A 26,547-nucleotide genomic window follows, 5' to 3' on the forward strand; every position below is an offset into this window, starting at 1 on the left:
CTCCTGGGCGGGACAGTGGAGTGTTCAGTTGTTCATAGTTTCAGTTGAACATTCAGTACTGAGTGTGGTGCAAAATCCTTTTAGAGATGGGGTGATCACATTCAAGGAGCAAAGCGTGTGTGTGCAATAGAGAGAAACGAGAATTACGACATATGAGTATTCACGTTTCTATTCTCTTCTCTACTTCCAAGTTGTACTCACCAACATCTTATTTGCATAATAAACAGACAAAAGGAGAAGATCGCTCGGCAAAATCTGTCATGAGATTTTGAGAAGTAAAGACATTTGGCTCCTTTTCAAAGTAAGGTGTTTAGCTGTGAGTAGACAACTAGCCGGTAACAGTTTGCAGATGTGTGCAAAGTTACACATAGCTAGCTAGCAGAACAGCTAGGTTACACGCACCTGGAAAGTTCTTAGGCAAACTGGATCTCAGGCTTGGCCAAAACAGCTGAAACTGATGCCAGGAAGATTGAAACCCCATAGTGCTCAGCCGGGGAGGAACTCGGGGAGGGCCCCGCATGCTACAGGATAAATAGCTCATTGTAAACAGCCACGGGTGTGCTTGCCTGCGTTCCCCATGCAGCTCTTGCAAGACCTTTAACAGAGTTTTGCTTTCGCTACACTTCCTAGTTCTGAGTCCATGCTTTGAGTGGATGCTGGAGGCTACTTGTCAGGAGAGGACGGTGAGTGTAGGAGGAGGAGGGGCTGCCAGCAGCTGTATGACCACTGTTGTCACAGCTATGCTTCATGGTTTTGCGTAAGACAGTAGGCTGCTGGCTCATGGGGGAAGCTGATTAAATGTTTCATCTGGTATAGTGGTGACCCTACACAGCATGGAGAGAGTATAGTGACCAGCCCACTGACTGAGGAGCAAAACATGAAACTGGAGAGAAAATGAAAGCTGCTACGTTATCGATCTTATTATCTGGTATCTGTGCCATTGCACAAGGTCGTATTAAGATTTGAATTGAGTGGAAAACTTAAGGGTGTCGTATGACTGGGTAGCAAAATAAAACATTGCTTATTTAACAGTGTGGTAGGGCCAGGAGGGTAGCAGAAATCGACACTAGGTTCAAAGACCCTGAATAAAAATAATGTATGCAAAGAGTTACACATGCCAGGGATCTTAGGTTAAATTAGAGGCACTCACAACAAAATGCAGTTGTTTCTAAATCGTTACCAACACTTCTGCCATAGGCTGAAGGCTTGCACCTCCGCACCTTTCCTTTGCTGGCTCCCTATCTGATGTAATATACGGAGGTGAGGCTTTTGGGAGGTGACTAGGTCATGGAGGTAGAACTCTCATCAATGGGGTTGGTGCCCCATTGCTGCTTTGCACTGTCCCTCATGTGAGGAAGTAGCAGGGAGGTGCGATCCATGGGTGAAGGGACTGGCTCTTCACTAGACCTCGAATCCACTGGCACCTGGGTGCTGTGCTACCAGGACCTCCAGAACCATGAGGAACACGGTTCTAGTGTTGATGAGACCTGGGTCGATGGTACATTGGTGCAGCCACCCAAACACACCAAGACACTCCCCCATCAGGGGCATCCCAGCTCTCCAGGACTTGGGACCTGAGAGGCTAATGCCTTGGATAGGAGGCCGCCTTCAGAGCCTGCGTTGATACCACCTGCCTCCATCTAGACGGGCAGGTGTGCTGCTGACATCACGCCTGAAGATGCACAAGTGTGAATCTCATTATCCTGTAAACAGCAATAAACTTTGTAAGTGTCATTAAGCTACTGTTTCGTAGACTGAAAGCAATATGGTATCTTTGCAGCACATTGAAGGTAGGAGTTGATCAATTGTTTTAATCCTGCTGCCTGCCCCTTGCTTCCAGGAGAATTGCTCCCTCTTAGGTGAGGGGCCGGCCTTATCTGCCCAGCAGCTCATGCCATAGATCCTTGGTGTCTGCCACCAGTTTATTTTGGAAACTTGAACCTACGGTGACTTCAGCCCATCATTCTCCTTTATCCGACAGAAGCACATTGTGTCAAGGGATTCTAGTTTTCTGGAGGCACTTAGTGCCTGCTGACAATCATCGTTTTTCTTCTGAATGGATAAAGAGAGATAAAGAAGAAAAACATGTGAAAAGAGACTTCGTACTGATTTTTTTTTAAAGCAGTGATAAATGACAGTTTGCTAAAGCTGATTTGATTTTGATTGTCAAGGTGCAAACAAATTTCTCCAGTTTCTTGAGCAGGTGACCCTGGTAATTTCAGACACAGTGAAAAAGAGTTTGCTTCTTGGGAAACTAGTCCAATACAGCCTTCAGCTGTATCAAGAACTTGTAGATTCTATTAAATTGTGCAACAAAAATGTCTAATATAAAGACCATTTTCTGGTCGATGGATACTTGTTAAAAATACTTAATATCAGCTGGTGCCAAAACTCAATAGGCTAATCCTCCGCCTACGGTGCTGGCACCCCGGGTTCTAGTCCCGGTTGCTCCTCTTCCAGGCCAGCTCTCTGCTGTGGCCCGGGAGGGCAGTGGAGGATGGCCCAAGTGCTTGGGCCCTGTGTCCGCATGGGAGACTAGGAGGAAGCACCTGGCTCCTGGCTTCGGATCGGCGCAGGGCGCCAGCCATAGCGGCCATTGGGGGGTGAATCAACGGAAGGAAGACCTTTCTGTCTCTAACTCTGCCTGTCAAAAAACTACCTGATACCTGATAACATGTCTAAGTATGCTTGGCTGTTTAAACAGTGGACAGTATTATGTGGGAAACAAAAGAAAATTAGACACGTGGGAGAAAATAAAGGTTCACAAAGAAACTACATGGGGAGAGAGTACATGATGCAGTGTGGAAGGGTGCCTTAGTGAAAATGAGGAAAAACCCGGTCTGTAAAGGGCGGCAGCATCAGAGAAGCCGCTGCTGATCTGGAACAGGGCTGCTGTGGGAGCCCCGCCCTCCAGGTAGGGCTCTCTGACTTAGAGGAATGCAGGGCAGCACGATGGGTGCAGTGCTTTGACCTAGCGATTATATTGACATGCTCTAAATAGAACAGTCCCGTACTTGCCAAAGGAAAATGTATACAGTGTAGACACAGAACTTAAAATACACACACTTCAGTCCTAGCCAAATGTAAAGATGCGAGAGCATTACGTTAGTGTTCAGTCTACCCAGTGTACTATTTAACAGGCACATGTGATAATGGTGTGACTACAGTGATGCTAGAAATAAAACAATTTTAGGAAGCCTGTAGAAGCCAGTGCTTGGGACTAACCTCAAAGGATGGCCACTTCCCCTGCTGTCACAACCTTTTCATTCCCCTTTCGATCCTATCTCCTGACCTCTCCTCCCAGCCTCAGTCTGTAGTCTCTCTTCATTGCTTCTTCCCATTCCCTCTCCTTCAAGCTGATAGAAAGCACCTGCCACACATTTAGGAACGTGCGGGAAAACTAAGGTAACAAAGATGAAGTTAAACTGTCTATAAGGGTGTTTGCCCTTTGTTTACACTTTATTTTTTTAGAAGACTTATTTATGTATTTGAAATAGTTACAGAGAGGTTTTCCATCTGCTGGTTCACTCCCCAAATGCTTGCAACGGTCGGAGCTGAGCTTATCCAAAGCCAGGAGCTTCTTGCAGATCTCCCACGCAGGTGCAGAGGCTCAGGACTTGAGCCATCCTCTACTACTTTCCCAGGCCACAGCGAAGAGCTGGATTGGAACTGGAGCAGCCAGGATTTGAATCGACGCCTGTACGGGATGCTCCAGCACACACTGGCTCCTTTTTCCCAATTTCCGATCTGTGATCACATGGTAATTTGAGACCAGGTGTGGTGGATATACTGATACTCTGGAAATTAATAAGCTGAAAAATAAGGCTTTGCTTTTCCTGAGACAAATACGGTGAACTTCTTACCAAGAAGCATGTTCTGAAAAGAGCCGAGGCAGAGGGGCCGACGCTGTGGTGTAGCAGGTGGAGCCACTGCCTGCAGCATCAGCATCCCATATGGGCGCTGCTCAAGTCCCGACGGCTCCACTTCGAATCCAGCCCTATGCTATTGCCTGGGAAAGCAGTAAAAGATGGCCAAAGTGCTTGGGCCCCTGCACCTGCGTGGGAGGCCTGGAGGGCGCTCCTGGGTTCAGCTGGATGCAACTCTAGTGGTTGTGGCCATTTGGGGAGTGAACCAGTGGAAGGAAGACTTCTCTATCTCTGCCTCTGCCTTGGAAATAAATATATCTTAAAAAACTGAGCCAAGACAGAAACCAAGACATAAGCCCCATTCTTCTATCTTCAAATAGCAGACAAGAACTGAATTTCTATCTGCCCAAGGCCGTGCCCCCTCTGTCCAGCAGGCAGGGAACATATTTCCAAATCATTCCCCAACTCGGCTCTACTTTGTGACCAAGCCAGTGTAGACAGAGTTCTTCCAAGCTACAAGTCGCTTAGCTCTATTTTCTTAGACTTTTTACTTTCCAGTACTTGGATTTTCTTGTTGAAAAACTGTTGTGAATTTTCTTCTACAACTTAGAGTTGTTAATCTTTGTCTAAAGTGTTGTGAATTCTACAGGCCAGGAAGGTCTTTGAGAAAGACCTAGAAGCATCCCATAAAATTAATTATCAATAAACTAGCAACCTGACTTCTGTAAGCACCAGTTACCAAACCACATGATCTCATGTCATTGACCCACCCTAAATCTCGCTGGTACTTCAAATTCAATCTAGTTATGAAAAACTTTGCCTACTTATGAGTTGGATGTTCAGTGTAGTGGTTAAGATGCAGATAGTCCCCTAGTCCCCTTTCACCTGTAGTTTGTTATCTGCAGTCAGTATTTGAAGTCCAAAAATATTACTGGAAAATTCCAGAAAAAAAGCCATTTAAAAAAAATACTTTATGTAAAAGAGAGTGACAGATCTTCCATATGCTGGCTCATGCCCTTAGGTGGCCACAACGGCCTGCCCTGGGCCAGGCCAAAGCCAGGAGCTTCTTCAAAGTTTCCTATATGGGTGCAGGGGCCCAAGCAATTGGACCATGTTTTACTTCAATCAGCAGGGAGCTGCATCAGAAGTGGAGCAGCTGGGATATGAATTGGTACCGGTATGGAATGTCAGTGTTGTCTGCAGCAGATTGACTGGCTATACCACCACTGGGGGCTATGCTCACAGTTGGTGGTTTAAGCTGAACACCATGTGAGTGGCCTTAGGCAGTTTTGCACTGTTGCGCTGCATTCTGCCTGGGATGTGAATCATCCATTTGTCCAGTGTTTCTGCATTATGTATGCTAACCACCTGTTTGTAGCTAGCAGGGTTGTCGGATTGACTGTCAAAGTATCACAGCTCTTTTTTTAAATTTTTTTTAATTTTTTGACAGGCAGAGTGGACAGTGAGAGAGAGACAGAGAGAAAGGTCTTCCTTTTTGCCTTTGGTTCACCCTCCAATGGCCGCCACGGCTGGTGCGCTGCTGCCGGCACACTGCGCTGATCCGATGGCAGGAGCCAGGTGCTTCTCCTGGTCTCCCATGGGGTGCAGAGCCCAAGGACTTGGGCCATCCTCCACTGCACTCCCTGGCCACAGCAGAGAGCTGGCCTGGAAGAGGGGCAACCGGGACAAAATCCGGCGCCCCGACCGGGACTAGAACCCGGTGTGCTGGCACCACAAGGCAAGGATTAGCCTAGTGAGCCGCGGCGCCGGCGCATCACAGCTCTTAGGTTCAAGTAACCATATTTTACTTCATAATGGTCCTGAGGCATCACTGTAATACAACACGAATATACGGTTTGGTATTATCTACAGGTTCAGGCATCCACTAAGGGGTCTTTGAACATATCCCCCATATAACTAGGGACTACTGTATTTGGAAAGTAGAAACAGAGTTAGAAAGTTGTTTCCCATTAGTTCCCTAAAGCGTGAGGGTGAGGGTGTTGTGCAGGTCCCGTCACGCAGCTGTGCTGGAGCATCCAGCCCTACTGCGTCAGCGGCTTCTCTGGAGCAGTGAACCGCTTGCTCTTGTCTGCGATTAGCACAAGCGAAGCCAGTGCATTCCTGGTTTTCGGGCACAGGGGCACAGCCGCATCGCCCTCCAGGGAGGCATAAAGCACACCCGAGCTCTTCCTCCAGTCTCAGTTGTGTGCTGCATGTTCCTCCGACCAAGTTAAGGTAAAGATTTTCACTGTAATGCCCGAGATTCATGGGAAGACTCAGGCTTACTACTCCGTCCTCACGAAGTCCTCTTTGCAGCCCTGTGCTAAGGTGGCTCTGTAGGCCAGTTGCCAAGAAGCTTAAAAGAGCTGCGAAGGGCTCGCTTTCCCCCCATTTCCCTCCTGGTTTGCAAACTGTGGCCTCCATGGATGGAAACTGCTTCTGGCACTGCGCAGGCTATCAGGTAGCCTGAGTATTTGGCTTTGCTCAGTGTTTGCCCTGCATGGGTCCCAGTCTGCTGGTGGGGTTAGGAACAGTGGGAACGTGGAATACTTGATCCTGGCCCACCTGCCTTGCGAAGGTAATTCAATCGCCATTGAGGGCTGCCTAGGTAATTAGATGCAGATTTAGTGCTTTTGAAACTATCTGAGGTTTCAGGTTCCCATCAGTTGATTCAGTCTTCTGGGGCAGGCTCAGAACCCACCTATCCCAGGGAACTGCAAGCACTATCCATGGTTTACTTCCTCTGCACTGATTCTCCTGGCTTTTCTTGGATCCCACAAGCCTTCGCCTAGATGGTGGCGACCAGACGCTTAAAGAATTTTGTTCCCAGTGTCTTAGAGCTGTACAGGCCCTGGAATTTGGCTTGTAGAATCTCATACTGCTTTTCTCCACCAAGCTGGTAAAATCGTTTCCCTAAAGCAATATACATCTTGGGGCTCAGGGATTTGGATGGGAAAAACAGCCAGGTCTTAGAGAAAAGTTAAGAGCACCTCTGCTGGTATTAGAAATACCATGGCCCCTTACACATACTGGCCTGAGCACTTGGCCTGCTGGAGCCTGGGCTACAGGTAGATGCTGTCCTCCATTAGCTTTAAGCCGGGCTCACATAAAAGTTAGGGAAGCCTGTTTTTCTTCCATGACACCAAGTAAAAGAAGTCCGTTTGGGGTAGGAATTAAAAACAGTGAACCTTAAGCTGACTTTACCATGTACAGATGAATTCCACTTAATATTTTTGTCAAAAGTGCTTGTGCGTTCCTGCATGTAAATTATTTAAATCTGATACCTTTGTTGCTGCCTAAGCATTGTGTGAAATGCTGACAGGGATAACCTAGCACAGAGTTTAATCTAAGTATCCTGGGTGAGGATCCTACCACGACACCATCCTTGCCTTGCTTGGCATATGTTAATATTTTCCTAATGAAAGTACTATGTGTTCGCCTTTTAAAGTCACTGTTCCCTTTGTGAAATGGCATAGAGCCCTCCCATTTTGTATAGTTATTTATTACTATTAGGCCAGCTATCAATGTTAGGCAAATCATTTAAGTGATTCTTTCCAAAGGTGCGTATTCCCAAAAACAGAATTAAACAAAGGAAATACTCTGTATTATTTGGGAAGTTCTTGTCCACAGCTCATTTTTGTCCACCAATTATGAGATAAAGGTTTCTATGAAAAAAATAGTGTTAGAGACCTCCAATTTGTTTTGGAAGTGGAGGGGGAAGTCCTCACTTCTTGCTCTGCATGTCCTTGCATCCCTACACTTGTGACACAGTGCAAGTGAAATCAAGCTGAGAGGCAAGTCCTTTCTGGTTCTTGGGGGGTCTCCTGTCTCCCTCCAGCCAGTGTTCATTGTCTCTGGAATATTTTAAGACATGCTAATAGACTCGATTGCAAATATGCTTTATTGGGAATCAGATTTTTGAGGTGGAATGAAGGTATTGCCACTTAATCCTCTAAAATTCTGACTGATTTACTGTAGTCAGTGTTAACTAAAATGCCTTAAGACTCTAAGAAATTGCATGAGATTTCATCTTAAAGAACACTCTTCTCATATATCAAACCACCATGCAACTAGGAAACCAAGGAAAGGGTTTTAACTCAGGATTCTGGAAGCTGATAAAGATCAGCGAGTTTATGTGCTCCCATAAAACGTCCTATCTTTTTATGGCTTCTGCTTAAGGCTCACTGAAGGCAAGATTGAGTATTGCTAATAAGCGTTCCCAGCAACTTAGGACACTGACTTCTTACTTACTGAAACCCTATCTAGTGACATAAATGAAAGCTGCTTTTCTCCTATTATCCAAATTTCCAGGTGCGTAACTTGATGCAGTTCAATGTCAAAGGTAGTATGGGGCATCTCAAACAAATAGTCCTTATCCAGAGAAGTTCATGCTAAATGCGTTTATTTTTAATGTGTCAGAGAGGTACGTTTGATATAGTTAGAACTTAGATATAAGCTACATGGCACATTTGAAATAGACCCTATGCCTCTGGTAGCACTTCATTGAGCTGGCTAGTCTGAGTGGTAAGGGGGATGGAGTTGTAATTAGAAACTAGGGTGGCTATGGATGGCAAGTGGCAAGGTGTATATCCCACAGCCCCTTGTGTAACAAAACCAATTGTTTCTAATTATCAGAGAGAGAGAGAGAGAGAGAGAGAGAGAGAGACCGAGACCTAATTTTACTAACTAGGCAGTATATTTCAAGGTGACTATAGCAGAAATGCATTTATTTAACAATGGTTAAGTTTTCCTCAGCTATAATGGGTACATTACCTACCAAGTAATGAGCACATGAAAAGTTCTGGGACTTCAGTTACTTGGTAAGTCACTTAAGTGTCTGTTTCCTTACCTCAATTTGCTTGTCCATTAAATGTACCTGAGTTCTGCCTGGGAGAATAGACAATGATCAACAAATGAAGGAACATCTACCTCACTGGCATCATGTAAATAAAGGTTTAATCATGTGCTTGTCATGTGTCACGTAGTAACTACATGTTAATGTGTTCAACTTCTACAAAGTATTTTCAGAGTTTGTAATCTTACCTTATTTTGGCTACCCAGTTGATAATCATGTATGCAGAGTCTATATTACTCCCAATTAAAAAGGAAATTCTGAGACTCAAATCAGTCAGAGGGCTTCCGAAGGCCAGCGTAGCCAGCAGGTATCCTAGCCTAGAGTAGAACTCAGACCTTCCTGGTTCTTGTTGAAGATCTAACGTCCAGCTCTGCCACTACTGTGAGCCTGTTGTATTTTTGAGGTCCAGTTTTCTCCTGTTGAATTTTTGGGCTCTGTGAAAGGTTACTCTAAGGAAAAATAAACAACATAACCACAGGACCTCTGTAGTAGGTAGAATAAATATTTATGTACCTCATGGATCTACAGGTCAACTGATAGCTGCTCTTAGGCAATGGCTGTGCCTCACGTCTCTACTGCTCCTCCTAGGTTATCCCAGGTGTACTGGCTTTGTGCCATAATATGTTAAAGGGAGCAGCCACAATAACACATTTTAAAGATTTGTTTATGTATTTGAAAGGCAGAGTTATAGAGAGGCTGAGAGAGAGAGAGAGTTCTTCTATCTGCAGTTTCATTCCCAGATGGTTACAATGGCCAGAGCTGCACCCATCCAAAGCAAGGAGCCAGAAACTTCCTCTGGATCTACATGCAAGAGAAGGGGCCCAAGGACTTGGGCCATCCTCCACTGCCCTCCCAGGCCATAGCAGGGAGCTGGATCAGAAATGGGGCAGCCGGGACTTGAACCAGTGCCCATATGGGATGCCAGCACTACAGGTAGCGGCTTTATCCGCCATGCCATCGGTGCCAGTCCCTACAATAGTACATTTTAAAAGTCATCTTTCATGTCACTTTAGTTAACAAAGTGATCTATTAGCCAATATATCATGTGCCAAACCAAAGGCAAGGCTGGTGGTGTGGCACAGTGAGTTAAGGCCTTGGCCTGAAGCACCAGCATCCCATATGGGTGCCGGTTTGAAACCTAGCTGTTCCACTTCCGATGCAGCTCTCTGCTATGGGTCAGTTTACCGTGTGTGTGTGTGTGTGTGTGTGAGAGAGAGAGAGAGAGAGAGACAGAGACAGAGAGAGACAGAGACAGAGAATCCTGTTAGAATACGTTGTTCTGGAAAGTGGCATTAAAGGACTGACTACCTGACATGATATTGTTGGAATACTCCATGCTCTTGAATGCAAATCACATTGCAGAGTTGATTCAGACACTTCACTTTAACAGAAGAAAGGGGAATAATGAAGGTAGGAAGTACTGGGATTCTGGACTGAGAAGAGTGTAAGCAGGTTGAAGGTGTGGGGAAAGCACAGGAACATTTCTGTCACTGGGCACCGTCCTGAGTCAGTTTGTCCCAACACATGGCCCCCTTCCTGCTCCCTCACTGCTTGTAATCAGACTGTCTCTCTTCTCAAGGTTCTTAGAATGTCCAGTTGTAGATACTTAACCAGAATATAAAAATGAATTATTTTTTTAAAACCTGAAATATGAAATCCTTTTAAAAAATCTAAGCAATGCAGAAAATGCATATTAGAGTACTATGGTAACTTTAAAATTGATGTTTTCAGAATAGTCACAGGGCTCATTTAGTTTTAAGCATCTTTACTAACAATCGACCTAGTAAAGCAGGCAAGATAAATAATACTGGAAAAGATTGAGATTCCAGGTCCGATTGGTGGCTTGGAAGGCAGGAGATCATTAGCTTGAGCCTATGTTATGTTCATGGCAGCGTCCAGTCCTGTCTGGAAGAAAGGTAGTGTAGGACAGACATCTAATGAGAGAAGGAGGGAATTCCTAATAAAGGGCTAATTATAAAACAGGCTAATTGAAGCAGATAAATCACTGATACAGAAAATTACAATTATAGTAAACAATATTTCACATGATCTTCCTTTCCAAAATGACAAAACCCTTAAATTATAGGTAATAATCAGTGCAGAAACTAAAAAAAACCTCAGGACTTAATCATTGAACAAATATGTAGAATTTGTATAGGAAACAATACCTGAAAAAGGATACTTACAGCCAGAGTGTGGCCATCCTCATCTTGCAGGGCAGCGTCACTGTTAGCGCTGGCAGTGCCTGAGGGGGTTAGAGGTGATGACCCTTGGTCTGCAGACACAGGGGCCAGAGGAGTTGATGTCTGATCAGCGGTATGGCTCTTGGAGTCTCTCTCCAACAGCTGGCACTTTGAAGTGGTTGAGAGCAAAGATTCTTGCTGGATGATGAGTTCAAGAGGGCCCATGAGTGTCTGTGATTCCAGGCTTCTCTGTCTTCACAGAGCCCCAAGATACTTGGAAATCTGAGGGACAGGAAGAAGAATGAGTCCCTATCTTTTTGCTTTCTCAACTTCAGTGGCAAAATGGCAGGTTATATGTGAGTGGGCCAAGAGAGGCAATGATAGCACTTCATCCCTCTCTTGTCCTTAGATGCCACTGAATTGGCAAAATCCCAGCTCTTGGATTCCCATAGAGCTTTACTGTTCAAAAACAAACCAAAAACACAGGTGCTCCGCCAAATGCAGGGTGTGTTTGCCCTTCCTCTCTACTCCATATGTTAAATCCCTGACCTCACTCTGATTGTACTTGTAGGAGGAACTGTTGAGATGTAACCAGATGATGAATATAGAACTTCAGGCATTGAATCCATGTCCTCATAAGAGACACATGCAATACGGTCTCTGTCCCCACCCCGTGAGAACACGGCAAGGAAGCAGTGGTCCACAAGCCAGGAAGAATCAGAAATCTAGTGGACAGGAGCCTTGGGCCTGGACTTGACAGTCTACAGAACTGTGGTAAGTGTTTACTGTTGGCTATGCTGTTAGAGCAGCCTGAACTAACAAGGACAAAATCTAACCAATTGAATAGCAAAGTCAAACAGGGGATGAAAGATCAGGAGTAGGGATTTTCCGTTACATCAATCTCTTCCTATGGAGCTTCTTTGAGACCAGTTCTCACATGGGGAAATTCATATTTGAGAACAATTTCTCAAAGATGATTCTTATGTTTCCATGCCAGATTGCCTGGAAGATCAAGCAGCTGGAACAGTGCAAGGGCTGTATCCAACCCAAGTTTCCATAGGAGACATGACCTTCTACTTGACAAAACATTTGAGTTTTGTAGACCCAGTGCCATAAGATGTTGGGCAGCTATCATTCACCTAATATGCCTAAAAAAATAGAACACAAATCCTGGGGTCCACAGAGTCTGTAATATAAGAATAAAGAGTAATGAGATAATGGGATCTCTCTACTGATATAAAAACATGGAGTTTGTTTCAGCAAGTGTGCAGGAACCAGCATGCTTTTTGGTGGAATAATTGGAGGATGAAAACTACTCATCCTCTCTCATCAACTCAAAGCTTTACAAGCTTTTCCTTCTCTCCCCCCACTATTCCTGTCCCCAAAGTGTGAATCCATATCATAAGACTTTATGGAATTTGTTCAAACCCCACTTGCAAGACAACTGTTGACCAAAAGTAGTGCCAGCTTATACAACATTAAGGAAGGTTCCCTGTTAAGATAGTCAGGGTTGCCAGTCTAGGAAATGGCCATTTCTTTCTTCCATGTCAATGTGTTTGGGTGTCCAAGTGACAAGTCCCAAGGAATAAGTTGGTGGAACCACAGAAATCTCATGTTTTTGCCAACAATCATGGAAGTCTTTGACTTAAAAAGAGGGTCTTGGTGGATTGCTTTTTAAAAAGTAAAGTTTTAATCTTTAATAAAATAAAGGACAGTGTAAAGTAGATGCCCATTATGGCATTGTCGACTGCCTGCCTGCCTGCCTGCACTCTTGTTTCAGGACATGATGGCGAGCATTACAGCAGGTGTCTTGGCTAAGGAAAACCATCCCCAACATCTGAATATGGCAGAACAGAAAGGGAAAGCAACCCAGGCTTTGCTTGTTAAGCTGCTGAACAAAATTATATTTCAGAGATATCTTACATAGAATAAAGTAATAGAATTGTTTAAACCACCTTAAACAAGTATTTTATTCAGTCAGGAGATTCTAGCTGAAATGTATGTGCAAATTCTTTTAATATTTAGAAATTGGAATTGAAAATATGGAGTACAAAACATTGACTTTAAGAGAATAATAAAAATTAACCAAGTTGTCTGAAAATAATAGAGGAAATGGGATAAGTAATGTAGGGTGCTAGTATAATACTGTTCTTGTTTGCTAAGAAAAATGAGAATTAAAAAAAATGCTTTATAACTTAGAATATATTTGTAGTATATCCTCGAACTCAAAGGACTGATTCAAGCATCCCAAAGAGATAGGATTCAAGTTAGCTGAGTTCTGTCCTTAAGGTCTTTCCAGAGTGAAGTCAAGTTGTCAGCAAGGGTTTGGTTGCTAGAGGCCTCTAGTGAGAAAGTACAGGGTGCTGGAAGAATTCAGTTCCTGGTGGTTAGGTCTGGAATATTTTCCTGCTGAATTTTAGCTGGAGGCTCGCCTCATCTGCATGTGGTCACATGCATAAAGTGGACCTTGCACATGAGCAACTTGGTGCTTCAAGGCCAGGGGGAGCAGGTCTGACTTCAGTCTCTGACCTCTGTACCCTGTCTTAAGAGCTCACAGCTCCCTAGAATAAGCAAGTTAGTGCAGTTCAGCTGATTAGGGACCTCAGTTACTCCTACAAAATATCACATTCACTCACCATATAAGGAACCTGATCATAGCAATGCTGTTCTACAGACAGCATGTACACCACGCCCCAGAAGTCTCCGGTGTGCAGCCAGCTGAAGAAAACTGAGTCTTGAAGAATTAAGCAACTTGGTGAAGGTCACAGGGCCAGTAAGTGCAGGAGCTTGGTTAGAACTTCAGCCTCACTAACTGCTAAGTCCATGTGATTTCTACGGTGTCTTCGACTAGAGAAGAATTTTACACACCTAATTGAACCCTACAGAAAAAATAGGTTCTGTAATTACTAAATCCACTAGTAACTCTACTAAGAAAACACATGAGTATTCTTTAACATAATACCTCTTTGGTCTTGGTTGGCATCAATCTATTTGTAGGCTTTCATAGCTCCCTTTATGAGTTCAAATCTCCTAATATAATTGTTAACAGAAGTTAGAATTCTGATGGTATGTAAGTTTCCAAAAACTTGTTCATCTTTTTAAGAAAACATGAAAGCTTTCATCCAGATGGGAAGCAGGTCACATAGTGATTAGTACATAGGCCTCTGCTTGACATTTTGATAGTGCTAGTTATTAACTTTGTCCTCTTGGTAAATGATTTTTGCTGGTTTAATTTGTTCATCAATAAGGAGTTATCTGTGTTGGAGATCACCAATTCACATGCTAGTTAAAGTGGTGAGGACAGATTTTCATCAGTAATAGGCTATTGGAATACAGACAAGAGTCCAATCCGACTGCAGTTTGTTCAGAGTGATTGCTCATTTTAAAGGGAGCATCAGGAATAGAAAGGGTATGTGTGCAGGGGCTCAGCACAGTTAGGGAAGCGGAGAATTAAACAGGAAGGGACAGTCCATGAGAGACTCTGGTGTGTTTGCTAGCTGGCGCTTATCAAAGTTGGACTCCTATTGTCTTGTGAGTACTGGGTTCAGGGCCCTTATCTTCAGGTGTTGACTGAACCAATAGTAGCTTCTGTTGGCACCCTTGATTTTTATTTTTCCCCTCCTGGAGAATATATTTCAAATGGGCCTGGGATCATCCTAGGGGTGTGGCCTTGTGCTGCTGGACACAATCTTACTGTCTTGTTCAACCCTTTGCAGGCCAAGGTTCAGGCCAACTGATGATTCTTTGTTGTTAGTTGGAGGACGAGTTACCATAACATACCTGCCTGTTTCACAAGAATTCTGATACAAACAAGGTCCTTCAAACATTAGGGTTTTTTGTTTTGCCAGGCAGAGTCAGACAGAGAGAGAGACAGAGAGAAAGGTCTTTCTTCCGCTGGCTCACCCCCCAAATGGCCGCTACGGCCGGCACTGTGTCAATCTGAAGCCAGGAGCCAGGCGCCTCCTCCTGGTTTCCCATGCAGGTGCGGGGCCCAAGCACTTGGGCCATCCTCCACTGCCCTCCCGGGCCACAGCAGAGAGCTGGACTGGAAGAGGAGCAGCAGGGACAGAATGCGGTGCCCCCACCGGGACTAGAACCCAGGGTACTGGTGCCGCAGGCAGAGGATTAGCCTATTGAGCTGCGGCGCCAGCCTCTAAGAAGAGTTTTAAAATGCTTAATTACGGGGTGGGGAGTGCTGTGGGGTGGTGGTAAAGCAACAGCCTGCAGTGCTGGCATCCCATATGGGCGCTGGTTTGAGTCCCAGCTGCTCCACTTCTGGTCCAGCTCTCTGCTGTGGCCTGGAAAGCAGTAGAAGATGGCTCAAGTCCTTGGGCCCCTGCTCCCATGTGGGAAGACTGGGAGGAAGCTCCTGGCTCCTAGGACCCGCATGGAAGACTAGGAAGAAGCACCTGGCTCCTGGCTTCAGATTGGCGCGGTGCACTGGCCACAGCAGACATTGGGGGGGGTGAACCAACGGAAAAAAGAAGACCTTTCTCTCTGTCTCTCTTTCTCTCAATGTCCACTCTACCTGTCAAAAAATAAAATAAAATAAATTCTTCTGAGAATGGAACCTCTACTTTAGAATCATCAGCTTAGAATTGCTCCTTGCATCTACACGTCTGGATGCCCTGAGGCTCATCAGCTGAGCTCCTCTCTTAACAGATGGGAAAACTGAAGAGGAGAGGGCCTGTGTTTGTGTCACGCCAGCCACCAGCCAGCGTTTCCGAGCCAGGTGTTCTGGTTTCCAGCCCACTGCTCTTTGTGCTTTTTCCACTCTGTTCTCTCTCTCTCCTTTCCTTACTTATCTTCGCATTTTCTCCCTGTAGCTTCTATGGAAAGAAACCAGCTTATTTATTTATTTTTTCTTTGTTGGCTGTAGTAAATATTTGGACTGCATGCACTTACAATGAGTAGGAAATGCCTGTGGTTGATGGCCTATCACACAGCAGAAATTTATTTTCTATACAAGCTCTCCATGTAAATGCCAGAAAACAATGCTTGGATTAAATGCCTAAAGAATTGTGGAGCTTCAAAACTGTACATGAGCAGTCTGAGTAATTTTACTAATATTATTAGGAACATAAAAACTTTCCAAGTTTGTCTACTGATAGTTACTTGGGACTTGGTCTAAAGAGTTGAACAGTCCATCTAATGTTGGAGAACAATGATAGTTACACACTGTTCTTGAATTTCGTTGACTGTGATCCCTTACTGTGGAGTTGCTTATCAGACTCTGAGGGAACCTTTTCCTACTTTGATGCCATCCTTCAGAGGGGCAGGTTTCTGTGCTGGGAGGTCGTGTCACTGCATTTTTTACAAAGATTATACTAAATATTTGAAGGTAATGTGATTTTTTTTAATACAGACTTCCGGGTTTTAAATTCTTCCCAATTTTGTAGCAAAATGAATTCATTGCACCTTTTTTTATTTTACTAACTTAAAGTTCACATAACATAAAATTGACCATTTCAGAGTGGACTGATCCCGGAATATGCTATATTCTGTGTTGAGTAGTGAGAACCTCTATTTAGTTCCAAAACATTTCAAGTCACTTTTGAAGAAAACTTCTGAGAGTATAAGCACTTTGCTAATGGTCTCCCTTGCTCTTCAGGATGCATCCTCCTTTGATGATATAAAGAAGTCTGCCAGCTTCCAGTGTGTATCTTGCAAATTAAGCTCCCTGTGATAATTCTTTTGAAGGTGGTTGATTGTCTATTTCTGACTATAAGTAAGATTGTGCCTTTGTCTTTGCTTTCTGTGTAGGTTCACTTTTACCTGTATATGTTTGATTTTGTTTATCTTGCCTGAGAAGACTAAAACGAGAGGCTTAGTAATCGTTTCATCAGTTTTAAGTAATTGCTAGATGGTAGTCATTCAGCTATGGTTGTTTCTTCATTTAATCTCTTGTGTCTTAGGATGTGTTTGATCTTTAAGTTCTTTTAAAATCTGAGCTTTTAAGTTTTTTTCCTCGGTGCTCCTATCAGATTCTCACTGAACGATGCAAGTTCGTTGTTCTCTTATCGTATGAAATTTGCTAGTGACCGTATTTATGAAATTGCTCATTCAGTCAATATTTTTTTTTTAAAAGTTCTAACTCTTGGTGTAAAATTTTAGTTGATTTCCTTAAACAGAATCAGGATAAATACATTAAAACCTGTGTCAGGCAATTCTGTTATCTGGGAACATCTCTAATTCCAGTACCTTTCTGTCTTAAGGATTTTATTCACGTAGTTTTCCATCTTCAAATACCTGACCACTTAAAACCAAATTGTGAAATATAATATTTTATATATTATATATTATAATATAAAAAATAGTGTTTCCTTCTGTGTTGGTATTACGCATTCCAGACTCATATAATCCACTGAGAGGAATGAGCCAATTGAGAGCTGGGCTTCAGTGCCCTCAGAAGTGAAATTTCAGAGGCTTTTGGGTATTTCCTGCCAGAAACCTGGAGAGGCTTTGTTGGACTCCACCCCTGTTGCCAGGTATCTCACTTTAATTCCAGTCCCCCGTGTCTGAGTCTGTTGTGATCACAATTCCGCTTCTCCACATTGAAGTTAGTGCTCACCTTTCTGCATCCAGTTTTGCTACATGTTGCTGCATTCATCTACACTTCTTGCTTGCACTACAATGCTACATATGTGTTTTCTTTTTTCCTGTTTGCTTGTTTCAATTTTAACTTGTATGATGTTTTATCCAAATTTCTTGGTTTGTTATTAGAGGAACCAGAAACTCTGGCTAATACATTAATACTTAATGCTAAAGAAAAACACATTTGTATTTCCCCACCCAAATGGCTATCTTTAAAGTTTAACCCCCGGTACCTCAGAATGTAAGTCTACTTGGACACATACATCTTATTTATTTTTTTGCTAGATCATAGTTGACAATTTTTCTTTATTTAAGGATTTATTTATTTTTAACAGAAAGCTTTTACTTTTGAAATGTATATTTATTAAATAAAATTTTTGGATTATAGCTGTTCTTCCCTCCATGATCCCTCCCACCTGCAAACCATCCCATCTCCTACTCCCTCTCCCATCCCATTCTTCATTAAGATTTATTGTTAAATATTTTATATACAGGAGATCAACTCTATAATAGGTAAAGATTTCAACAGTTTGCACCCACTCAGACACACAAAGTATAAAGTACTGTTTGAAGATTAGTTTTACGGTTAATTCTCAAAGTACAACACATTAAAGACCAAAGTCGTACATGGGGAGCAAATGCAGTGACTGCTGTAGTTGATTTAACAATGACACTCGTATTTATGACATCAGTGATCACCCGAGGCTCTTGTGGAAGCCTCTTGAGTTCACAAACTCCGACATTATGTAGAGTAGGCCATAATCAAAGTGGAAGTTCCCTCCTCCCTTCAGAGAAAGGTACCTCCTTCTTTGGCCCCTTCTTTCCACTGGGTTCTCAGTCACAGAGATCTTTTGTTTAAGGTCATTTTTTGCCACAGTGTCTTGGCTTTCAGTGCCTGAAATACTCTCATGGACTTTTTAGCCTGATCCAAAAGCCTTAAGGGCTGATTCTCAGGCCAGAGTGCTGTTTGGGGCATTTGTCATTCTATGAGTCTGCTGGGTATCCCACTTCCCATGTTGGATGGTTTTCTCCTTTTTAATTCTATCGATTATTATTAGCAGACACTGGTCTTATTAATTTTATTTTAATTTCCCTTGGGTAAATTTTGAGTAGTGGGATGGCTGGGTCATGTGGTAGGGCTGTATTCAGATTTCTGAGGAATCTCCAAACTGTCTTCCATAGTGGCCTTTACCAGTTTGCATTCCCACCAACAGTGGATTAGTGTACCTTTTCACTCACATCCTTGCCAGCATCTGTTGTTAGTTGATTTTTGTATGTAAGCCATTCTAACTGGGGTGAGGTGAAACCTCATTGTGGTTTTGATTTGCATTTCCCTGATGGATAGTGATCTTGAACATTTTTTCATATGTCTGTTGGCTGTTTGGATTTCCTCTTTTGAAAAATGTCTGTCTAGGTCCTTGGTGCATCTCTTAAGTGGGTTGTTTGCTTTGTTGTTGTGGAGTTTCTTGATCTCTTTGTAGATTCTGGTTATCAACCCTTTATCAGTTGCATAATTTGCAAATATGCTGTCCCATTCTGGACATAGATCTTTTAAAAAGTAAGTTAAATGGTGGACTTCAGGGTGGGCTCTAATCCTGCCTTACTGGCATCCTTAAATGGGTAAATGTGAACACACAAAGTGGTACCAGATACATGAACTCACAGAAAAGACCAAAAAGCAGAAAGATGGCCACCTGCAGGTCAAGAATAGTAGCCTCAGCAGAAACTAGATTTGCCAAAACCTCGATCCTGAACTTGCAACATCTAGAACTGTGGGAAAAGGAATTTCTGTTTATATCTCCACCATGTGGCATTCTGTTGTAGCATTCCTAGAAGACTAATAGAGACTTTTTTTTTTAACTTTTATTTAATGAATATAAGTTTCCAAAGTACGAATAATGGATTACTATGGCTTCCCCCCCATACCGTCCCTCCCACCCACAACCCTCCCCTTTCCCACTCCCTCTCCCCTTCCATTCACATCAAGATTCATTTTCGATTATCTTAATATACAGAAGATCAGCTTAGTATACCTTAAGTAAGGATTTCAACAGTTTGCTCCCACACAGAAACATAAAGTGAAAAATAATAGATGATTTTTTTTTAAATGATGATGAAATCAGATCAGACCTATTGTCATGTTTAATCCCAGTGAGAGTCAAGTTGGGAGTTGATAGTTTCTTTTTTTTTTTTTTTTTTTTTTTTTTTTTTTTTTTTTTTTTTTTCAGAGGATCAGTTTAGTATGCATTAAGTAAAGATTTCAACAGTTTGCACCCCCATAGAAACACAAAGTGAAATATATTGTTTGAGTACTCGTTATAGCATTAAATCTCAATGCACAGCACATTAAGGACAGAGATCCTACATGAGGAGTAAGTGCACAGTGCCTCCTGTTGTTGACTTTACCAATTGACACTCCTGTCTATGGCATCAGCAATCCCCCTATGCTCCAGTCATGAGTTTCCAAGGCTATGGAAGCCCCTTGAGTTCTCCGACTCTTATCTTGTTTAGACAAGGTCATAGTCAAAGTGGAGGTTCTCTCCTCCCTTCAGAGAAAGGTACCTCCTTCTTTGAAGACCTGTTTTTTCCACTGAGATCTCACTCACAGAGATCTTTTGCCAGAGTGTCTTGGCTTTCCATGCCTGAAATACTCTCATGGGCTTTTCAGCCAGATCCGAATGCCTTTAGGGCTGATTCTGAGGCCAGAGTGCTATTTAGGACATCTGCCATTCTATGAGTCTGCTGAGTATCTCACTTCCCATGTTGGATTACTCTCCCCTTTATTTATTCTATCGGTTAGTGTTAGCAGGTACTAGACTTGTTTATGTGCTCCCTTTGACTCTTAGTCCTTTCATTATGATCAATTGTGAACTGAAATTGATCACTTGGACTAGTGAGATGGCATTGGTACATGCCACCTTGATGGGATTAAATTGGAGTCCCCTGGTATGTTTCTAACTCTACCATTTGGGGCAAGTCAGCTTGAGCATGTCCCAAATTATATATCTCTTCCCTCTCTTATTCCTACTCTTATGTTTAACAGGGATCACATTTCAGTTAAATTTCAACACTTAAGAATAACTGTGTATTAATTACAGAATTAAACCAGTCATATTAAGTAGAACAGACAAAAAAACTACTAAGAGGGATAATGTATTAAGTTGTTCATTAACAGTCAGGGCTATGCTGATCAAGTCACCGTTTCCCATAGTGTCCATTCCACTTCAACAGGTTTCCTTTTTGGTGTTCAGTCAGTCGTCACCGATCAGGGAGAACATATGGTATTTGTCCCTTTGGGACTGGCTTATTTCACTCAGCATGATGTGTTCCAGATTCCTCCATTTTGTTGCAAATGACTGGATTTCATTGTTTCTTACTGCGGTATAGTATTCTAAAGAGTACATATCCCATAATTTCTTTATCCAGTCTACCATTGATGGGGTTGATGGGGTTAATAGAGACTTTTAAAAAAAAGATTTATTTATTTATTTGTAAGAGTTAGAGAGAGCGTGGTTGACTCCCCAATTGGCTGCAACAGCCAGAACTGTGCTGTTCTGAAGTCAGGAGCCAGTAGCTTCTTCCAGGTCTCCCATGTGGGTGCAGGGGACCAAGGACTTGGTCCATCCTCTACTGCTTTTCCAGGCCATAGCAGAGCGCTGGATCAAAAGGAGCAGCCGGGACTCGAACTGGCACCCATATTGGATGCCATCGCAGCAGGAGGCTACTTTACCTGCTATGCCACAGCATTGGCCCCTAATACAGACTTATATATTATCCTGGGAGCACTATCATTTTGACTCACATATATTTTCACATAGCAACACGTTTAAAACAGTTTTTATTATATGCTTCTCATGCTTTTATAGATCGTTACAATTAAGAAATGCATTCATACTAGAGGCTCAGATACAGAGTAAAATATACCAACTACCTGCCAGCAGCCAGGGTTGGTTGAGGCCATAGCCAGGAGCACGGAACCCAACCTGGGTTTCCCACGTGGGTAACAATGATGTGATTACTGCCTCCCAAGGTCTGCATTCTCAGGAAGGTAGAATCAGGAGCCAGAACCAGGAAAGGAGCTGTGACACTCTATTGCGGCAGTTGAGAGTCTTAACCATTGTCTTGACTCATAAGCTAAATGACTGTCCTCTACCCCCAGGTTGTTTTCATTTACTAATAATGGCACATATCTGTGGGCTACAATTTAAGCTTCAGATTCCTGCCTACAATCTGTACTGATCAAATTAGGGTAATCAATAGTTCCATATCTTTGTCATGAGATTTTGACTGGAGCCTGGGAGCACCTCTTAGAATTGCTCAGAAAAAAATATTGTTGAACATAATCGCCCCATTGTGCTGTGTTACACTAGGAGCCTGTTCGTTCTTCGCAACTGTGGTTTGATACCCATTATCCACCCCTTCATAATCCTAGCTTCTAGTAGTTAGAATTCTATGTCAGATAAATTTTTCTTAGTAGCTTCTACATAAGAGGGAAAACATGCTGCATTGGTGTCTCTGGCTTATCTCACTTAACGTAATATCCTCTAGTTTGATGTTGCATATGACAGAAATTATTTGTGACTGAATAATATTCCACTGGATGTATATGCTACATTTTGTTGATCCATTCATCTACTGATGGACACCTCAGCTGATTTCATGATGAAGCTATTGTGAATATAGCTGGAATATACATAGTGGTTCAGGTACCTTTTTCATATAAGCATACAGCAGTAATATGTCTGATTTTTTTTCCATAGTGTCTGTACTAATGTTTACTAATGTACAATCCTATCAACACTATAAAAGAGTTGTCCTTTGTCCGCATCCTCTCAAGCCTTTGCTAATGTTTGTGTTTATTTTAAAGTCTGATTTTTCTGAAAAGCAGAAAGAGAAATCTTCCATCCACTTGCTAAATCTCCAAATTGCTGTACTACCCATGTCTGGGCCAGGTCAAAGCCAGTAGCCAGGAAGTCTACCTTGATCTTCTTGCAGGTGTCAGGGGCCCAAATACTTGGGCCATTTTACACTGCCTTCTCAGGTGCATTAGCCCGAAACAGGATTGAAAGAAAAGCAGCAAGGCTTTGCATTGGCCCTGTGATAGGGGAAACTGGTGTTCCAGTTGGTGGCTTAACTCACCGTGCCAATATATCGGCATAGTTTGCCTTTTTTATAGTGACCATTGTAACTGGGATGAGATGATAGCTTATTGTATTCTGATTTGCATTCCCCTGGTAGCTAGTGATATTGAGCATTTTTTCAGACAGTAGTAGAATAAAAACACATTTATCAATTGAGCAGAATAGAGAATCAAGAAGTTAATTTACATATGCACAGCCAAATGATGGCTGACAAAGGCGCCAAGAACATACCCTGGAGAAAGGACAGTCTGTTCAATAAATGGTGCTGGAGATATTGGATATGCATAAGTATAATAATTTAGATGCCTCATTCATGTACAAAAATTAATGCAAGATGGATCTAGAAGTTAAATGTGAGTTCTACAACTGTGAAACTGCTAGATGAAAACATAGGGGAAACATTTTCAAGTGCTGATGTAGGCTGAAAAAGACCTCTTATAAAAGATCTCACAAAGCACTGACAATGAAAGCAAAGATAACAAATGGGGTTTTGTCAGAGAAACTTCTTTACAGTGAAAAAAAAAAAAAAAAAACAACCAGTCAACAGAATGAAGAGACAACAGACAGAACAGGAGAAAAAACGTACAAACTATTTGTCCAACAAAACAGCAATATCTAGAAGGTATAAGGAATTCAAAACCCGACAACAACGAAACGCCCCATCAGTGCAGTTTAATAAATGGTAAGAATAGCTGAGCAGATAATGCTCAAAAGGAGGAACACAAATAGCACACATATTTCGAACATTTTAATGACATTTTTGTAGTGCTCTGGCCTAACTAGATGAGGATGCTGACAGCCAGAGACCAGCCCCAAGGGTCCAGCCGTGCTGGGCTCCACCTGGCTCACTGAGGACTGTGTTGTCGCATGCACACCTGTGGCCACTCACCATGCTCTTTCTGGGAACTTCATTTCCCAAGGAACAGGTAAAACGATTCCCAAGGCAATGCCAGAAGTGGAAGAATGGAAGTTTGCTTCCACACATAAACTGAAGCTCCAGGAAGAGTTTCACAATGGCTGTCTTTCAACTGTGCTTGGACAGAAAAACAGGATTCTAACAGCTGATGTCTCTCCATGAGGCAGAGCCACAGTATCCCGTCATCACTTTGGTGTTAGAACTGCTCTGTCCTGGACCTGCACGTGGGTTGCAGAAGGCTGTGAGGCTCAATCTGAATATACCTCCAGCCTCTGTGTTGAATTTCCCTTTAGTCTTTGGAGACTACAAAGACTGTATGTCAATTTGCCTCTAGCTTGGCAGGTTTGATTTTTTTCCCTTGTTAAATTGTATTTGCCACTGATAGTCTTTTGAACACAGTAATGCATGGATAATGTGGATAGATGGTGACATCTTCGTTGAAAGTCTGACCCAGTGATTAGTCAAACAGTTTTCAGGGTGCTCTTTGCCTAAGCTTTTGGTTCATCAGCCACTACATGAAGATTCATGCCTAGGAGTTACTTTAAAGTGCATAACTACAGCAATCAATTGCTTACATGGAAACTCGACACTTTTAAAAGTATTGAGTAACTATTTAGAAGACACTACTCATTACCTCAGAATAATGAACACTGAAGTGCGTTTTTCTGGTAAAATTGTATTCCCTGAAAACATTAGTGCTGAAGCTTAACATTTTATTTTAGCCAGTGGTTCTGAAAGAGGGCTGATTTTTATCCCCAGTACAAGACACATTTGGTAATGTCTCGAGGCATTTTGACTGTAGAGACTTGGGGGTGATTCTGGCATCTGGTAGAGGTATGAGGAGCTGCTAAGCCTCTTTCAATGATCAGAAACCCACAGATTAGATGTGGTCCAATATTGGGCCTTGAATATGTTCCAGAACTCCAATAGTGCCGAAGTTGAGAAAACCTATTTTAATGCTTTAAGACAATGTTGGAAATTACTGTATCAAAACTATACTCTGAATTTGTAAAGTACATGATTTCATAATGTTTGAGACATTTTTCTAAGTCTAGTTTGTATCCATTCATACAACTCTTGTTATGTTTCCTTATGAGTGCATAGATGGATATAAAGGGAATTTACTCTCTGGCCAGAGCAGTAAAATCATTCAGGGTAGTAAATCAATCAGGGTAGATACTGATAGTTGCACTGCTGGGTTAGGATGTCCATGTTCCATATCAGAATGCTTGGGGTCAATACATGGCCCCAATTCTGATCCCAGCTTCCTGCTAATGTGGACTCCGTAAGGAGGTGGTGGTTACTCAAGTGACTGGGTTCCTGACAGGTTGGAAACTTGGGTTGAGCTCCTGGCTTTACTCTTAAAGCTGTTGGAGGAATTGGTGAATGAATCCACAGAGAGAACAAATACAATTCTCCGTTTTCTTTTTCGCTGATAAAAGGATGGGATCATGCTGAATCATGAGGGTTGATAAAATCAAGTCCCTGATTTTGCCTTGTGCTGCTCTACAGGCATGACTGGCCCTAGAACGAAACTTGATTTACAACCATTGAAAATGCATTAAAATAACTCCCTTTCTAATCTGTATGTTCACTGGAGCAAATTCAGACTATGTTAGGGCAAAATGTTGTAACCATTGTAGAACACTTGTGTTCTGGGTATCTGCTGCCACCTGGTCACTTTTCTGCCTTTGATCCTCTTGAAACCCAGAGTCCAAACTCAGAACTGCTTTGAGTTTTCCTTAAAATTAGAGTTCAAGTTCACTCTAAGAGTGTTAGAGTGCTATGTGTGTGTTATTGAATAGTTCCCAGGTGGGAAAAGGAAGCAGAGTGTATATGTATCTCAACTTAAAAACCATAGGTGACCTTTTTCTTCCCCTCAATTCCTCTGTTCTTCCTAGCTCTATGCATTTCTTGCCCTTAGCTCCTTTTCCACACAGTTCCCTGGCTACCTGCCTTTGCTCCACATCTTTCCGGAATGCCTCTGCCAACTCCTTCTCTGTTATACAGTCTTGACCTGTTTCCTGCCTATGAAATTGCACACCATACAGAATTCCATTTTTTTTTCTTGGAAGTAATGCATGGGTTCAGGTCTCTTCCGTACAGACTTTTATCAGATGTACTTGAAGAACATTTACGTCTGTTCTAAGATGCCAGTCCGAAGAAAAAATTCCTAAACCAAATACATTAAATCTTCTCTTAAAAAAAAAAAATGGAACAGTTTGAATTGATGCATATATTCCAGATGTTCACACAGAACATGCACAACCATAATGACTACAAAACAATGTCAGCAGAGAGGTACCCTGGCTTTTGCAGGAGGAGGCGTCTGTCTTCTTGGTAAGTAAGAAGTTCATTTCCAAGTACCATATTGTCAGATGAATTACCTCAAACTTGCGTGTTCATATGTTAAGATTAATTTGGTATTGCTAAATGGCAGCATCATCTATATTCATTCTGCCACTTTTTTTTTTTTAATTCTAGGCTAGATAATTCACATAACACAAACCTAAAACACACATGACATGCAAACTCCCGCAAACCACACACAGAAGCATGCACATAAATGCTCCAGACTGGTGACCATTTCCTTTAAGTGATACTGCATTGCCTCTGCTCACCATCTTTTCTTGATCTATTATCTCCACGTATTTAGGGACAACCTGTGTCCTGGGTGTTTTCCCGTTAGTGAATGGGTCACAGATCAGCTGTGGCTTTGATGTCTTTGTGGGTCTGGCAGGTTATCTCTGGTGAGGATTCCACCACAGGGAAGACTCTCGGCTGCACCTTTTGTGCCAGAGGCGTACCGTCTGCTCAAGCAGAGCTTGGGAGGGTGGCAGAAGCTGTCATTTGTCTGATATTTGTCCATTTTATTTCTGTTATATGAAAAAATGAGAATTAACATGGGATTTTATTGTGTTCAAACATGTGTGTACTTTTCTCAAAGTGCAAGAATATTCCCTTTTTTTTTTTAAAGGAAGCAATGTTGCAG

The 26,547-nt window shown here is 42.5% G+C and overlaps 1 long non-coding RNA gene across 13 annotated transcripts in view; it reads left to right on the plus strand.

Annotated features, from left to right (window-relative positions):
* The first annotated feature begins 475 nt into the window (after positions 1-475).
* LOC149126014 (uncharacterized) overlaps positions 476-26,547 on the plus strand; it is a 166,758-nt gene continuing 140,686 nt past the window's right edge. For 6 of the 13 annotated variants that reach the window (XR_016235199.1, XR_016235202.1, XR_016235205.1 and 3 more), the window contains exons 1-2: positions 479-683; positions 11,476-11,678. This is a non-coding gene — a long non-coding RNA (uncharacterized LOC149126014). Of the gene's footprint in view, positions 684-11,475; positions 11,679-11,901; positions 12,119-26,547 lie in introns of those variants that run through there. The other 7 variants (XR_016235208.1, XR_016235210.1, XR_016235209.1 and 4 more) reach the window with 3 other exon arrangements.

Source organism: Oryctolagus cuniculus, chromosome 6 (genome assembly GCF_051225735.1).
Source record: "Oryctolagus cuniculus isolate XC-2025 breed Fujian yellow rabbit chromosome 6, ASM5122573v1, whole genome shotgun sequence".
Lineage (NCBI taxonomy): Eukaryota > Metazoa > Chordata > Mammalia > Lagomorpha > Leporidae > Oryctolagus > Oryctolagus cuniculus.